Here is a 15,725-nt window from a genome sequence, read left to right as displayed (position 1 = left end):
GGAATACATCCCAAAGGCATAAACTCGAGGATGTTCGTACTGTTGAGAAGCTGAAGCAAAGGCCACAGACCTTGATAGCCTCTGAAATGCAAAGCCGCTACAGTCATCTTGCTGGCATACCTTGCGATTCCTACATTGATGTGAGTCCGTGTATCCTGATACGTCTAAACAACGCACAGCTAGGACATGCATTGAAAAGTCGAGAAGGCAAATAATTTGAATTGATAGCCGTCAAAACACGCTTAGGGTGGATCGTGTATGCATTGGCGTACCTAGGATTTTTTTCTGGAGGGGGCCCAGGGGGGGCCTGACTTATAATGACTTTTAAGCGGGATGGGCGCCAGATATGTGAATATGCAAATCGGCATTGCAGTTTTGAGGAATCAAAATGACTGTTTTAGATTTGTTCATAGTTTCGTAAACTATATGAGTATAAATAATTCCTCCAGGATATTCTTCCATAGCTTGTTGCAGCGATTCCATCATGGATTCCTCAAGAGATTCCTTCGAGAATTCATATATCTTCGAGGATTTGTCCTGGGATATCTTCAGTGGTTCTTCCTCTTTGAGGTTTCCTTGATGAATTTCTCCAGAGATCCTTCAGCAGGTATTCCTTCAGAGATATCAACAGGGATTTCTCCATATAATCCTTCCGGAATTCCGCTAGAGATTGCTCCAATAATTCCATATGTAATATGCGAAGTATTTTTGCAAGAATTTATTGAAAAAAATCTTTCAGAAAATTACACTAGCAATTATTTAAAAATAATCCAGGAATTGCTTAAAACATTTGTACAAAAAAATCTATAGGGGTCCATACAAGTATTCCTTCAAAAATTCGCCCAGAAATTACTACAGACACGGATTTCTTCAGATTTTTCAGGGATGAACCTGCCTACGGCAGAAAATCCCAGAATAAAAAAAAAGAAAAAAAATCTTCAGATTTTTTTTTTGGGATTCCTACAAAAATGCTACCAGGAATTCGCTAAGAAAGCTTTCCTGAGATTCCCTATTGAATTCCTCATGGGGTTTCTTCAGAAATTTCTCCAAAAATTCCTGCAGGGAATCACCCGCGAATTCCCTCTACAATTCTTTCAGGAACAACTTCCGGGATTATTTTAAAAATGCCTGCAAGAACTATTCTTGGGATTCCTTCAGAAACTCCTCCAGGAATTAATCCACGATTTCAGGATTTCCTTAGGAATTTCAGCAATTTCTTCAGTACTGAGATTTCCTCAGAAACTTCTTCTGGAATTCCTTCAGAAATTAAACTTTGTATTTCTTCTGGAATTCTTCCTGGGATTCCTCCGGGAATTCCTCAAGGGACTCCTCCGGAAACTGCTCAAGGGATTTCTCCAAAAATTCCTCAAGGAAATCTTCCAGGATTCCTCTAAGAATTCTTGCATGGATTCCTCTAAAAAATTCTACAGGGATTCGTCCAGGCATTCCTCTAGGGACTCCTCCAGGAATTCCACCAGGAATTCCTCCTGCAATTGTTCCAGTGAGTCATTAAGAGAATTCTCCAGGAATTCATTCGGGATTGCTCATGGAATTTTTGCAGGGAGTCCTCCAGAAACCCCTCTAAAAATTTCTCAAGGAATTTCTCTAGAGATTCCTCCAGATATTCTTACAGGCGGCATGTTCCAGACATTCCCCCAGGAGTTTTTCTAGGGATTTCTATAGGGATTCCTCCAGAAGTGTCCCAGGAACTCCTACAGGAATTCCTTCAAAAATAATTATCGCAGTTCCTCCAGCAATTTCTCCTGGAAATTCTCCAGGGATTCCTTAAGAAACTTCCCCAGGGATTTCTTCAGGAATCCAGGGATTCCTTCAAAAAATTCCCCAGAAATTCCTCCAGGAATTTATCCAGGAATTTATCCAGGAATTATTCAAGGTATTCCTCCAGGCATTCCTTTAGGATTTCATCCAAGCATTTCTCTGTGAACTCCTCCAGGAATTCCACTAAGAATTCCTCCAGGATTTACCATTCAGAAATTTCTTCAGGAAATTTTCCAGGGATTCTTCCGGAAATTTTATCAAGAATTTCTCCTCCAGGGATTCCTTTAGAGATGCCGCCAGGAATTTTTTCATGGATCCTCCAAAAATTGTCCCAGGAATACACCAGGAATTCATTCAGGGATTTCTATGAGGATTCTTCCAGAGATTCCTCCAGGAATTCCTTCGATGATTCCTCTAGTATTTCCTCCAGAAATTCCTCCAAGAATTCCTCCTGGAATTCTTTCAGAAATTGCTCTAGCAATTCCTCCTGGAATTCCTCGGGAAATTCCTCCTGGAATTCCTCCAGATACTTATCTGGGAATTCCTCTAGGAATTTCTCCAGAAATTTCTACAGGGATTCCTTCCAAAACTTATCTAGAGATTCCTACAGGAATTAATTCAATGATTCCTCCAGGAATTCTTCCAGGGATAGTTCCTGTTAGGAATATGCAATACTGTTTCCTCTCAGTGTGGCATTCGGCGAGATCGAAGGCGAGATCAACCCTGCGAAAACTTTCCACAGCAGAGCCGAGCGAGCGCGCCACGCGTGCATCAATGAGTAGCATTATTCATTCAGTCCCTTATGTTAAACCCGTTCAGGCGTGATTAAAGTATTTTTCTAGTTTCATTCACACGAAGTATTTCATTCCGAGTCCGATTCCCTCCTTTGGTTATTTCGTTTCCATTGTGTTTTGTCCGCCTCTGCCCAACAGCTCCACGGAATTGCCTCGTGAATTCTTCTAGGGATTTCTCCAGAAATTCCTCCTAAGATTCCGCCATGATTTTGTCCAGAAGTTCCTCCAGGAATTCGTCCTGGGTTTCCGACAGAAATCTGTCCAGAAGTTGCTCCAGGCATTCCTCCTGAGGTTTCTCCAAAAATTGCTTCAGGGTTTCCTCCAGGGTTTTTTTTTTCAAGAATTCCTACAGAGATTCTTCAAGAATTTCTCTAGAAATTTCTCTGAAGATTCCTCCAGGAATTCATCAAGAGGTTACTTCAGAATTACCCCAGGAATTCCTTCAAAAAATCCTCCAGACATTGATCCTGGAGTTCCTCCTGAATTTTCAACAGAAATTACTACCGCCATTTCCTTCAACAATTCCCCCAGGAATTTCTCCCGGATTCCAGAAATTACTCGAAGAAATCCTCCAGGGATTCCTGCATGAACTCCTCCTGAGATTCCTCTAGGAATTCCTTCAAGGATTTCTTCAGGAATCCTCCAGGAAGTTCTCCAGGGATTCCTTCAGAAATTTCCCCAATTCTCCTGGAATTATTTCAGATATTTCTCCAGGCATTTCTCGATGGACTTCTCCAGGAATTCCATCAAGAATTCCTTCAGGAACTACCCCAGGTATTTCTTCAGGAATTTCTTCAGAAATTGGTCCAGGAATTCCTCCGCGATTTTTTTTCAGAAATTCCTACAGCATTTCATCCAGCAATTTCTGCTGGAAATCTTCCAAGGATTCCTTCAGAAATTTATGCAGGAATTCCTCCAGCATTTTTTTTCCAGGGATTCCTCCGGAAATTCTTCCATGGTTACCTCCAGGAATTAATCCAAGAATTTCTCCGCAAGGGATTCCCCCGGAAATTATCACACAGGTGTTTCTGAAAGGATTCTTCTAGGGATTTCTCCAGGAATTCTTCCTAGGTTTCCGACAGGAATTTGTCAAGAAATTCCTCCAGGCATTCCTCCAGAGGATTTTCTAGAAATTGTTCCAGGGATTCCTCCAGGGATTTTGCCAAGAGTTTCTCTAGAAATTTCTCTATGGTTTCCTCTAGGAATTCCTCAAGAGTTTTTTTCTGCATTAGCCCAGCAATTCCTTTAGAATTGCCTATAATAAAGTAATAATAATAGTAATAATAATTTAGAATTGCCTTCACGAATTTCTTCAAGAATTGTTTCAGGGATTTCTTCGGAAATTGGTACAGCAATTCCTCCTGGATTTTCCCCAAGAATTCCTTTAGGGATTTATCCAGGAATTCTTCCTGGGTTTCCGACAGAAATTTGTCCAGTAGTTCTGTCAGGCATTTCTTCTGAGGTTCCTCCAAAAAATTTCTTCAGGGATTTTTCCAAGAATTCCTAAAGGGATTCTTCCAAGAATTTCTGTACAAATATCTCTCAAGATTTCTTCTGGAATTCCCCAAAAAGATTCATCTGAAATTTCTCCAGTGAGTCCTCCAGGAATTCATCCAAGGATTCCTTCAGGATATCTTCCAGGGTTTGCTCCAGGAATTCATACAGGAATTTCTCCAGGGAGTCCTCAAGGAATTTCTCCAGGAAATCTTCCAGGGATTACTCCAGATATTCCTGCATGAATTCCTCTAGGAATTCCTCCACGGATTAATACAGGAATTCTTCCAGGGATTATTATAGGAATTCATTCGGGAATTCCTCCAGGGGATTACTCCGGGAATTTTTCTAGAAGTCTCTCCTAGAATTCATCTAAAGGTTTCATCAGAAATTCATCTAGGAATTTTTCCAGGGATTGTCCAAGGTATTCGTCCAGGAATTTCTCCAGGGATGCCTTCAAGAAATCCTTCAATTATTCCTTCAAAAATTCCTCCAGGGATTTGTCCAGAAGATTCTCCAGGATTTCCTCCAGAGATTCATCAAGGGATTGCTTCAGGGATTTCTCCAAGAATTCCTTCTGTGATTTCTCAAAGAATTTCTCTAGGGATTCTTTCAGGAATTCGTCCAGAAACTCCTCAAAGGATCCATCCAGATTTTTTTTCTAGTAATTCTTACAGGGATTCCTGATGCGGTTACTTAGGATTCCTCCAGGAATTCATCCAGGGATTCCTCGAGGCATACTTTCAGAAATTCCTCTAGGGATTCCTACAGTTTTTACTCCAGGCATACCCACAAGAATTCCTCTAGGGGGTTTTCCAAGAATTCCGTCGAGGATTACTTCGGGAATTCCTGTAGTGATTCCTTCAGAAATTCCGCTCGTAATCTTTTCAAAAATTTGTTCAAGGGTTCGTTCAAAAATTTCAGTAACCCGTCAATCATCCTCTCCAGGGAATCACCCAAGATTTTTTTCCAGGATTATCTGAAGGATTTTTGAATTTCTTGAAGGATTTCTAGAGGAATTGCTCCAGCGATTTGTATTGGAATTCTTCAATTTTATTTTTCAGGGATACAGTAGAAAGAAAATTCTCAAAAAGTCATCAAGGTATTCTTTCAAAATTATCTCCGGGAAATCTTTAAGGAGTTCATCCACAGATTTATTCAGGAATCCATCCATGAATTTCTTCAATAATACTCCCTGCAGTTCCTGCTCAGTAGTTTCTTCATAAAGTCGTCCTGCGATTCTTTCGGAAATATATCCTGTGATTCTTACACAGTCACTGTAACTAACTTTAAATATATAAGTACTTACATGCTAGCAGCGCTTTCGCACATTTCTCCAGGTAATCCTTCAGGAATTCCAGAGAAGATTCTTTCGGAATTCTTCCAGGAACTATCGAGGAATTTCTCCAGGGGAATTCCAGATTTTTTCTCCGAAAATACTTCCAAGAAATTCTTCAAGAATTTCTCCATGGATTCCCTGCAGAGATTCTTACTAGAACACCTCAAGCTTATATGGGATAATTACATCTCAAAAAGTTCGATGGGCACCCTTTCGGTTCGTTTTGATTTTCAGCTAAAGTCATTCACAATTGGGCGGTGCTAAACTCGTCTGAAGTTTGTATGGAGGTTCATATGGAAAAAACCAGAAATTGATCACCGCTACCAGCACTACACTGATTTGTATAGGATAGGTGAGGGTTTTTTTAACGTAATGTACAAAATACAACAGCGTGAATGCTGAAGAGTGCAGTAATGCTTTTCAAGAATATAATGTTATTATTACCAATTTCATCGTGTTACGTTTAGTTATAAAAGGTAGTTGGTATCAATTTGCTGAGGCTGCTCAATCCTACTCTCTCTTCTTTTTGGCGTAACATCTAAACTAGGAACGCCTGCATTGCTTAGAGTTTAATGAGAACGTTGAAAAATATTAACTTCCTCAATGAACATTTGAATTTGTGCATTCTTTGATAGACACGCAAATACTCGATGCCCAAGAAAGTCAATGAAATTTATAGTTATCGACTAGAAATCACCTTCAGCATGGTTTCAATGAATGCACTCGCGTTTACGCTTCAGCTATATGGGCCTTTTATAATGTGACATCTATTTTCTCTGGGCTCCAAAAATTTCTGCTGTATTTCATTTCAAATTCTAACAGAGTTTTTTTTCCACATGATACTTGAATTCCACAAGGAAGCATTTAGGGGTAGGTGGGGCAATATGGACACCCGGGGCAGAATGGACACCCTCAATATTTTGAAATATGCGAACTTTTTTGAACTTTTAATGAATGGAGAATATAGTCCATTTGTCGAAAACGTAGTTTCAGAAAAGAAACATTGAAAATTAAAATTATACTTGATTTTACACGAAAAAGTTGCGTCCTCCGTTTTTTGTGCATGGAAATTATAATTTTCACACCATCTAAAATAAGATTTAGTGATTAATTTATTGCCGGTCGATTAAAACCTGATATTCCTAGAACACATGCAAGTAGTTTTGCTGTATCGACATGCTTAACATGTTTATATTTTCTTTTTTATTATATCAAAAATCAAGTTTGGAAATATTTAAGCTGCCGGGGCAAAATGGACACACACCTTTTTGAAAGAAGCGGTAAGTATATTTTCGGTTAAATATTCACTATAGTAGACACAGGGTGAAACAAATTGGTCAAAAAAACGACAGCAGTGGAAAATAGTTGTTCTAGGCACAGCTGTACATGGCGACAAAAACGAAGCTTTATCAAAAACAGCCTGAATTTAAATGAACTGAACAAAAATGAACTTGTTCGGCGTATTATTCATCCATAATAGTTGTTTTGTAATGAAATGACTTTATAGGTGTAAATAATGTACGAAATTCGTAAAAGTCTCATGGTGTCCATATTGCCCCATGGGGGTGTCCATTCTGCCCCATATGCTTGAAGACGGTCATAAAAAACTAACATTTTTCATAACATTTTTTGAAGTGGATAAATCATTTGTCTTCGTGAGCATTCTTATGCAATAGATGCTAAATAGACTTTAAAAGGATACATGTATCAAAAAACTAAACTTTTTTGACATCTTGCCAGGTAAAGTTGGCAAAAACCTTAGGGTGTCCATATTGCCCCGCCTACCCCTAACAATATTATTCTGTGATGCTGCTAGAAATTTCAGAACTTCTTTGGGATATCCAAAATAGCATTCCGTTGAAAACTTAAGATTTCATTATTCGGCGATTTAAAAAAAAAGTCGTACAAAGAATTGCTATTTATATATGTAATTATAATTTATATTTCTGGTATCATATTTCCAAACAAAACTAATAGAGTCAATCACATAGTCCATTTTGAACAATGATCTTGTAAAATGTGACAAGTTATCAATAGTCTCCAATAACTATCAATTCAAACGCATATTATGCCAAATCAATGTCGTTTATCGATCTATGTTTATCATTAAGACAGTGGCTCTCAGATTTTTTTTCTAATTTCTATACATAAAGTCATGAAAAATTCCTGGGGGGGGCCTGGCGGATTCTGGGGGGGGCCTGGCCCCCCTGGCCCCCCCTCTAGTTACGCCAATGCGTGTATGGAAGTTGTTCATCAGTTAACCACTCTAAAAGTTACGGCAACTACCTTGCGGTACAAGTGTGTGAGTGTAGTGACGCTTCCTATGAAAGTCTCCACACAGCAATGGAGAACTATTTCGCACTTGACAGCATGGGAATCTCCAAACCTGGAAAGGCATCACTCTCAGTAGACTACCAGCGTGCAATGGAGATCTTACAGGCAGTAACACATCGTAAGGACGGCCAATATGAATCTGGCCTTCTCTGAAAGTACGACGCTGTGCGACTGGAGGAGGAAGCGGGGATGTTAAACGTATTCACGCCGCAGGAGTTTTTGAAATGCGAAACTGGTTATCCAATTCGTCGATTGTCCGGAAATCTCTATAGGAAAACATTACTGCAGAGAAGTACCTCGGGCCGAAGAAGAAAGCTTTACCGAGAAATTATTAGGTCTCTGATAGAACACAACTTCGAGGTGCTTCGAGGTGCTCATGATGATGTTTGACCCACTAGGATTTATCTCGCATTTCGTCATGTACCTGAAAGTGCTGATGCAGGAGATCTGGAGGTCGTCAATTGACTGGGATACAACTATTCAAGAACTTCAGTTCCAGAAATGGCTTATTTGGCTCAAAGTTCTACCAGAAGTAGCCAATGTATAGCTTCCACGGTGTTATAGACTCTCACTCTTAATGGATAGCAGCTGCAACATTCAGATGCATACCTTCGTTGATGAGAGTGAGAGCGGATTCGCAGCGGTTGTGTATCTTAGGTTAAAAAAAAAGATGACGTTGTCGAAACAGCATTCGTCAGTGCAAAAACTAGAGTTGCTGCATTGAAATTTCTCTCCATTCCCCGCTCAGAACTTCAAGCAAGTACTCTCGGTGTTCGGCCGCGTTGCCCAATCATTATCCATTATAATGAGCAAGCGCTACTTCTGGTTGAATTCAGACCATCGAAGGTACAGTCAGTTTGTGGCAATCCGAGTAAACAAGATCCTGGAGACGACAGATGCAAAGAAATGGCGATGGGTTCCAACGAAGCTTAACGTGGCCGACGAAGAAACCAAGTGGACGCGCCATCCTGATCTCAGCGCTTCCAGCCGCTGGTTTAAAGGACCAGAATTTCTACATGAACCACAAGAAAAGTAGCCGAGTACCTCCCGGTGTGGAGCAATGGACACGGAGGTCCGAGCACATCTGTTGACGCACGTTTTCACGGTGGAGTCCATCATTAATCCTCAAAACTTCTCGAAGTGGACCACGATACTACGTACCACAGCGTACGTGTTCCGGTATATAAACAATTCTAGGCCGAAGATGAAGCAACAAACTAGAAGGCCGTTGACGCAACTGGAGTCGAAAAGAGCAGAGAACTGTCTGCATCGTCTTGCCCAGAGTGACGAGTACGCAGATGAAATGACTATCCTATTTGGTAATCGCTTGAAGGGAAAGGATAAGCAACCTATACCCAAAAGCAGCCCTTTTGCTTATTTCTGCCCATTTCTTGATGAATCCGACGTGTTAAGAGTTCGGGCCGAACCGGTGCTTGCCCAATGATCAACTACGACGCAGTTAACTCCATCATACTCCCTCGTAACCATCGTGTCAAACATTTAATCCTTCCCAATATCACCGCAAATACCGCAGGATCCCACGCCTTTAATCCACGTAGAGTAATGCGGGGCAAAAGTTCGCACCTAACAGACTTCACAAAATAACTATTGAAAGAAAAGAGAACAATATCATTTTTCTTCGTTAAACGGATCCCTATCATGTTGCCTTCAAAACGTAGTACTAGATTTTTTTGCATTACTTTTGTAGTTTTGGTAATATCATTTTTAATACAAGTACTCCAATGCGAACTTTTACCCCATAGTGGGGGCAAAAGTTCGCATTATGCGGGGCAAAAGTTCGCACCTTGTACAGGGTAGTTTATTGGTGTGAAGTTCATTTATTTCGTGTTAATTCATGTTCATCTTTTCACCCTAGCCATGAAATCTGTTTCTTTCTGTTCTTAGCATTACGGCCCAACTGGAATACGACCTGAAGTTCAGATTTTGTATAGAGTGTGTTTTATGAAGAATTCCACAACTATTAACCAAGAGCTGTCCTTTACAGCGTTACTGAAGTTGTCCAAATACATTGTGGGGTAATCATAGTGATACGTTTTGCACAAAATACATGAAAAAAAAATCAAATATGCAGCAAAACTGTTGAACGGGACCGTTATCGAATCTTATCCCCGTCAGTATGGTGATGAATTATAATTGTGAATTTACAAACTAAACTATGAAAGACCCCGGTAAAGTAGATGAACATAAGACCTTCAAAAACATACGAAAACACACGACGAGGATCGAGAAGAAAATGTTTTAAAATGTTTTTTAGCCATTTTACAATCAATCTTCTTACAAAACTAAGTTCCTCTGTTGCAACGGGTGCATACTACTCATATTATGCATATATAGTAGTTTCTATACGAAATTATCTTTGCTTCAAAGATTCTGTAATTATCCAGCTTTCCACGCTCGCCATAATGGCGGATGCTATAAAATAATTTGACAGTATCTGTGCCCCAGATAACGCGACGACTTATTTCATCCATAGCAACCTTTGATAAACACTTTTTTCCTTGCCAACGGAAAATAAACAGGAACAATTCGGAGCTTCATTATTCTAGCAAAAAAAATAAGCTTTTTAATAATCGGTAAAGGTAAAACAAGTTTATTGATTTCTTTTATTCTTATAATTAATATTCTTCTTCTAGCCTGAAATATGTCCCGATCATCATATTATGATCCCGTTCAGAAATTTCGGTGGGAGACCGGTTAGTAGTGGATTGAGGCATCGACGATCGCGGCCGGAGGATGATTGGAAGACAGCGACGACAATGGTTTGAGATAATCCGGATGCTGGAATGGTGGCTCAATATGTTGTATTTGGAGCTGCGGGCAGTCCTGTCGGCACGTCGAGATACAATTAGCTTTCTACAGGGGCGTCTTTTGCGGGAAACCGATCGGCTCGGTTTCGAAGGAAAACCGGCCCGAATCCCCAGGCCGCTGGTCTAAGCCGACGGCAGTCTACGGTGGGCGCACACGGCTGCTTCTGGATCCGGGTCTCAGGGCGAATGGATGAAATGGGAGCTTTCAGAGTGCTGATTCCTAACTACTCGCAATACTCACGGTCAGGGTACGAAAAACGGATCACGCCGAAAAACAAACGCTTTGTCCTAAGCGGTGCATGTCGGTAACAAAGGCGCTCCGCAACAAACGCATGTCAAGCGATGATAGCAATAAAACAAATATCGCTTGCAGTGCGTGTGCCGATATTTCGGCTTTTCTGCTGAAATTTTTGACCCACATCATCGAATTCATGAGCAATTGGACGTGTTCAGACTCTTGCCATCCTCAAAGTCGAGTTTCAGTTGTAAAACAATGAGAAAATCAAGATGTGAATAGAACGAGACAAATATTCCTACCGTTTTTGTTGTGAACAAACTCGGGAGCGATTTTATCATTATCTGCTAACGAAAAAACAAAGCGTTGTTGCCGTGCCTTCTTTGTTGCCTATTTTTCGCTTGCGGTGCCATATTTTGCGTACACTGCTCACGGTTGAACGGTTTATTGAAGATCCGAATAAGAACCTAACCTGAGTAGACACTCGTCTTCACGGGCGATGCTGGTAGCTTCAGTGGCGGGGTGGTATCTTCGGTGGCGAACGGCGAAGCAACGACGGTGGCAGCTGGGAGCAGTGGCGGTGGCAGCGGCGGAGAGCAGTCCAAGCTCGAGGAAATGCAGCCGGGCGGCCGGGATCGGGAAGACAGGCCTACCTGGTGGGGCTTCGGGCGCGTGGATGCGCCCTTGCTTCAGTCCAAACGGACAGACTTTGGATGGCCTAGCGTGAAACGTTTAGCCGAGATGGTGATGACTTTGCCCGGAGGAAATGTAATCGTGATAGCCGGACGCGGGTGACCTGGCCGACCCGATGTGGCTACGGACACGTGAACTTGCCTGTGCTTTGGTCCAAAATGGCCGGCTTTCGACGGCCGAGCGCTGAACGAATGTCCGAGATGGTGATGGCTTCGGCCTGAGATGTTCACGGGGTGGAATTGCTCGAGCTTCGATCCGAGACGGACGAGATGGTGGCGAGGACTAGCCGGAAGAGGGCCTGCGGTGGCCGGGTGCCTGAGATGTGACGATTGCTTGGGACTTTGTCCCGATCGGCCGTCAGTGTACACTTACCACTGGTGTAGTCGGTCGTGACACGGGTCACGAGATTTGGGATTGCGCCGAAATACGACGCTTGGCAAAATCGTGAATCCGATGTTGGTCGTGGTACAAGGGTTGTCATTGGGTTGTCACGGGTATCCAGTCGATTGTCAGTCAACTGTCGGGTAACTAACTGGCTTTGGTTGGTCAAACAAACTTCTTGCGCTCAAAACGTGGCGGATTTACGAAGGACAACAGTATCCAATCTGTGTCACTTCTTCTCTTTACGACTATCTTTCAACTGTCTCGATGATTTTCTCGCCAGCCTAATTCCCCTTCGAAGGGACGCTCACTTTCTCGGGTCACCCTTTTCCACCCAACTGTGTTCAGAGGAGGCTGCCACCCACCGCACTCAGGCGAAGTATTTCTACACTGAAATAAATTTTGTTGTGGAAACTACCGATTCCGTAGTAAAATTACTAACCGTACCTATGATTCTCAACCGACAACAAAATCTGTTAAGGTAACTGAAATATGCTTGAAATTACAATGCATTGTAGTAAATTCAACTAAAAGCATAGTCGTCTCAACAACAAAACATTGTTAATTTTTCAAGGACACGCATTTTACAACACAGTATGGTTAAAAATACAATGTTCATTTGTTAAATTAACATTATTTTTGGCAATTTTAACTGCACTGCTAGTTAAGTTGACAGTGTTTTAGTGGAATTAACTGGAAATTGTTGTCGGTTGAGAATCATAGGTACGGTTAGTAATTTTACTATGGAATCGGTAGTTTCCACAACAAAATTTATTTCAGTGTATGCATATGCGCATCACCGCCCAGGCGCAGAAAAAAAAACAAATTGACCATTGCGAGCTAACGCCAACTTCACACTCACAAAATAATACGTTACGGCAAATATTACCCGCCGGTAACAGAGTTCTTCACGAGGTTCATCGTAGCCCGCGGCGAAAGTGAGAATTCGACTCTACAACAATAGCATTAGGCAGATTCGTAGATGTTGTAGGCTATAAGCACTTACCCGTCGTAGCAGTAGTCCGGTATCCCAATAGCGGTAGCGGGTTTGTCATGGTGGTGATTACGTAGTGCCCACGAGTGGCCAGAAGGCGGTCTGCGTTGACGATCAATGGAAAGTTGCGAGCACCGAAGTTTTCTTGGAGATAGGGCAACTGTCCTCAGATAAGCTACCAGAAACAATGTATCAGTCAATATTTATATTCAAACTTAACCAAATAAAAAACGATTATGAATCATTTCAAAGTTTTCACAATATTTGATGAAGAAATACTAATACATAAATTTAACAATCTAGTAGAGACATTAGTTCAGCGCTCGGCCGTCATTTTGGACCAAAGCACGGGCAAGTCCACGTGTCCGTAGCCACATCGAGTCAGTTATCACGATTACATTTCTTCCGGGTGAAGCCATCACCATCTCGGCTAAACGTTTCACGCTCGGCCGTCCAAAGTCGGTCTGTTTGGACTGAAGCAAGGGCGCATCCACGCGCCCGAAACCCCACCACTTAGGCCTGTTTTCCCGATTCCGGCCTCCCCGGCTGCATTTCCTCGTGCTTGGACTGCTCCCCGCCGCTGCCACCGCCACTGCTCCCAGCTGCCACCGTCGTTGCCACGCCGCTCACCACCGTAGATTCCACCCCGCCACTGAAGCCACGCCACCACCGAAATTTATGGACGGGAACATAATATGATGATCAGGACAAATTGCTAGTTTTCAGGCTGGAAGAATAACTTTAATTATAAGAATAAAAGAAATCCATAAACTTGTTTTACCTTTACCGATTATTAAAAAGCTTATTTTTTTTTTGCTAAATGAAGTTCCGAATTTTTCATGTTTATTTTCCGTTGTCAAGGGAAAAAGTGTTTATCAAAGGTTGCTATGGGTGAAATAAGTCGTCGCGTTATCTGGGGCACAGATACTGTCAAATTATTTTATAGCATCCGCCATTATGGCGAGCGTGGAAAGCTGGATAGTGATCTACTAGACTCAGAAATCTAGTGCGAACTTTTGCCCCACAGCTACTGCGAACTTTTGCCCCACTGTCGAGGTTTCAACAATGTCCTTTCAGCAAGAAGCACTAGTAGTTTATTGTTTATTCGAGTACACCTCGCGGACTACTATAGAATAACGATTCTCCGACATAAAGAGGTTATGAGATTCTTCTTCTTCCTGTTACCACAAATTCTTATTCCAAAAGGTCCAAAAATTCTATCAAAACCCTTAGAAACACATTTTTTCGCATAACTCCGCTAAACCATAACGAAATCGTTCCAAATTTTATTGACGAGTAGCTGACCTGATTATGTGTCGAACCCATAAAGATTTGTTTGGGTTCTTAGCTCGTGCTAAGAAAAAACTCACTGCGAACTTTTGCCCCGTGCGAACTTTTGCCCCGCATTACTCTACAACACAATACGCAGCCAGGAATGCATGAATTTAGCGCATTGCCACAGCCTCCAGCCGAGTGACCTGCCCCCGTCCCGTCTGGCCGCCTTTTCTCGTCCGTTCACGCACATGGGAGTGGATTACTTTGGCCCCATATTAGTCAGTGCCAACCGAGAAACTGAAGAACGCTGGGTTCTAATAGCTACCTGCCTAATTATCCGTGCCATCTACTTGCAAGTTGCACACACTCTCAGTACCGATTCTTGCATCATGGCCCTGCGAAACGTCTTTGGTAGAGGAATACGTCGGCAGTTATCTATAGCGACCAAGGTACTAATTTCCGGGGTGCTAGCAAGGAGTTGAAGGCTGTTGTGAAGAGTCTTGACCAAGAGCGATTAAAAGCTGAGTTTACTACTCCGCACACCACTTGGATCTTCAAACCACCACCCTCTCCGCACATGGACGGAGCATGGGAGCGTCTTATCCGCACAGTCAAGCAAAACCTCAATAAGCTGCTACCAAATCGTACGTTGTCCTACGAAGTTCTTGAAAATCTTCTATCGAAGTGGAAAATGTGGTAAACTCCCGACCACTCACCAGTATCGCGATTGAAGATGATGAATCCCCGGTGCTCACCCCAAACCATTTTCTACTGGGATCGTCTAACGGTTTGAAGTCGTGGTTACCGTTTGACGACAGCCCCGTTGTACTCAAGAATTGCTGGCAGCTCTCTCAGATCCTGGTCAACCGGTTCTGGACCCAATGGTTGCGAGATTGCCTGCCGTCGTTCACTCGTCGAACCAAATGGCTTAACCCAACAAAGCCCATTGTAGTCGGCGACATAGTTGTCATTGTGGACCCAAGCTTTCCGCGCAACTGCTGGTCGAGAGGATGTGTAAAATCTACAAAACCCGGAGCCGACGGCCAAGTAAGGTGGGCCACCATCCAGACTACGAGCGGCATCTATGAGCGTCCAGCCGTGAAGCTTGCCGTTTTAGACGTAGGCGTCTGTAAGGATACACCTCAAGATAACCATCGGTGCATCCCGGGGGGAGTGTTGATCCCGCTATATTCAGAGATCCGACGAGCCCCAACGTCCCCAGTTCTATGAACGTGAACGTACAAACGTGTCCATCCACACCCGTGTCACATAAAGAGGATCTCCGAATGTGTAAAAGGTCGTGGAGCGGAGATATGATCTACGAAAATAGCGATCAATCATAACAAAAACAGCCATTGTGAAATGCAGACAGTAGCACGTAACTAAATTAGGAAATTGAGCTTAAAATGATCCTTTCATTGAGCGTATTGCCTATGCCTAATCTTAATTCACATATTATCAAAGACAGGAACTTTAATATTATTGAATTGAAAATTGCGCTACAATATTACATGCAAATTAGGACGTATAAAGTTTAACCCACATTATACTACAGTTAAGCCCTGTGGTCCTTAGTATA

General features: G+C 42.2%; 1 protein-coding gene across 2 annotated transcripts in view; it reads right to left on the bottom strand.

Moving 5' to 3' along the window:
• Window positions 1-15,725, bottom strand: part of LOC109419413 (poly(rC)-binding protein 3) — an 885,090-nt gene that overhangs the window by 696,127 nt on the left and 173,238 nt on the right. The window lies entirely within an intron of this gene.

Source organism: Aedes albopictus, chromosome 2 (assembly GCF_035046485.1).
Source record: "Aedes albopictus strain Foshan chromosome 2, AalbF5, whole genome shotgun sequence".
Classification (NCBI taxonomy): Eukaryota; Metazoa; Arthropoda; class Insecta; order Diptera; family Culicidae; genus Aedes; species Aedes albopictus.
Note: the sequence above shows the minus strand (reverse complement) of the source record. Positions and strands in the feature narration are given on the sequence as shown.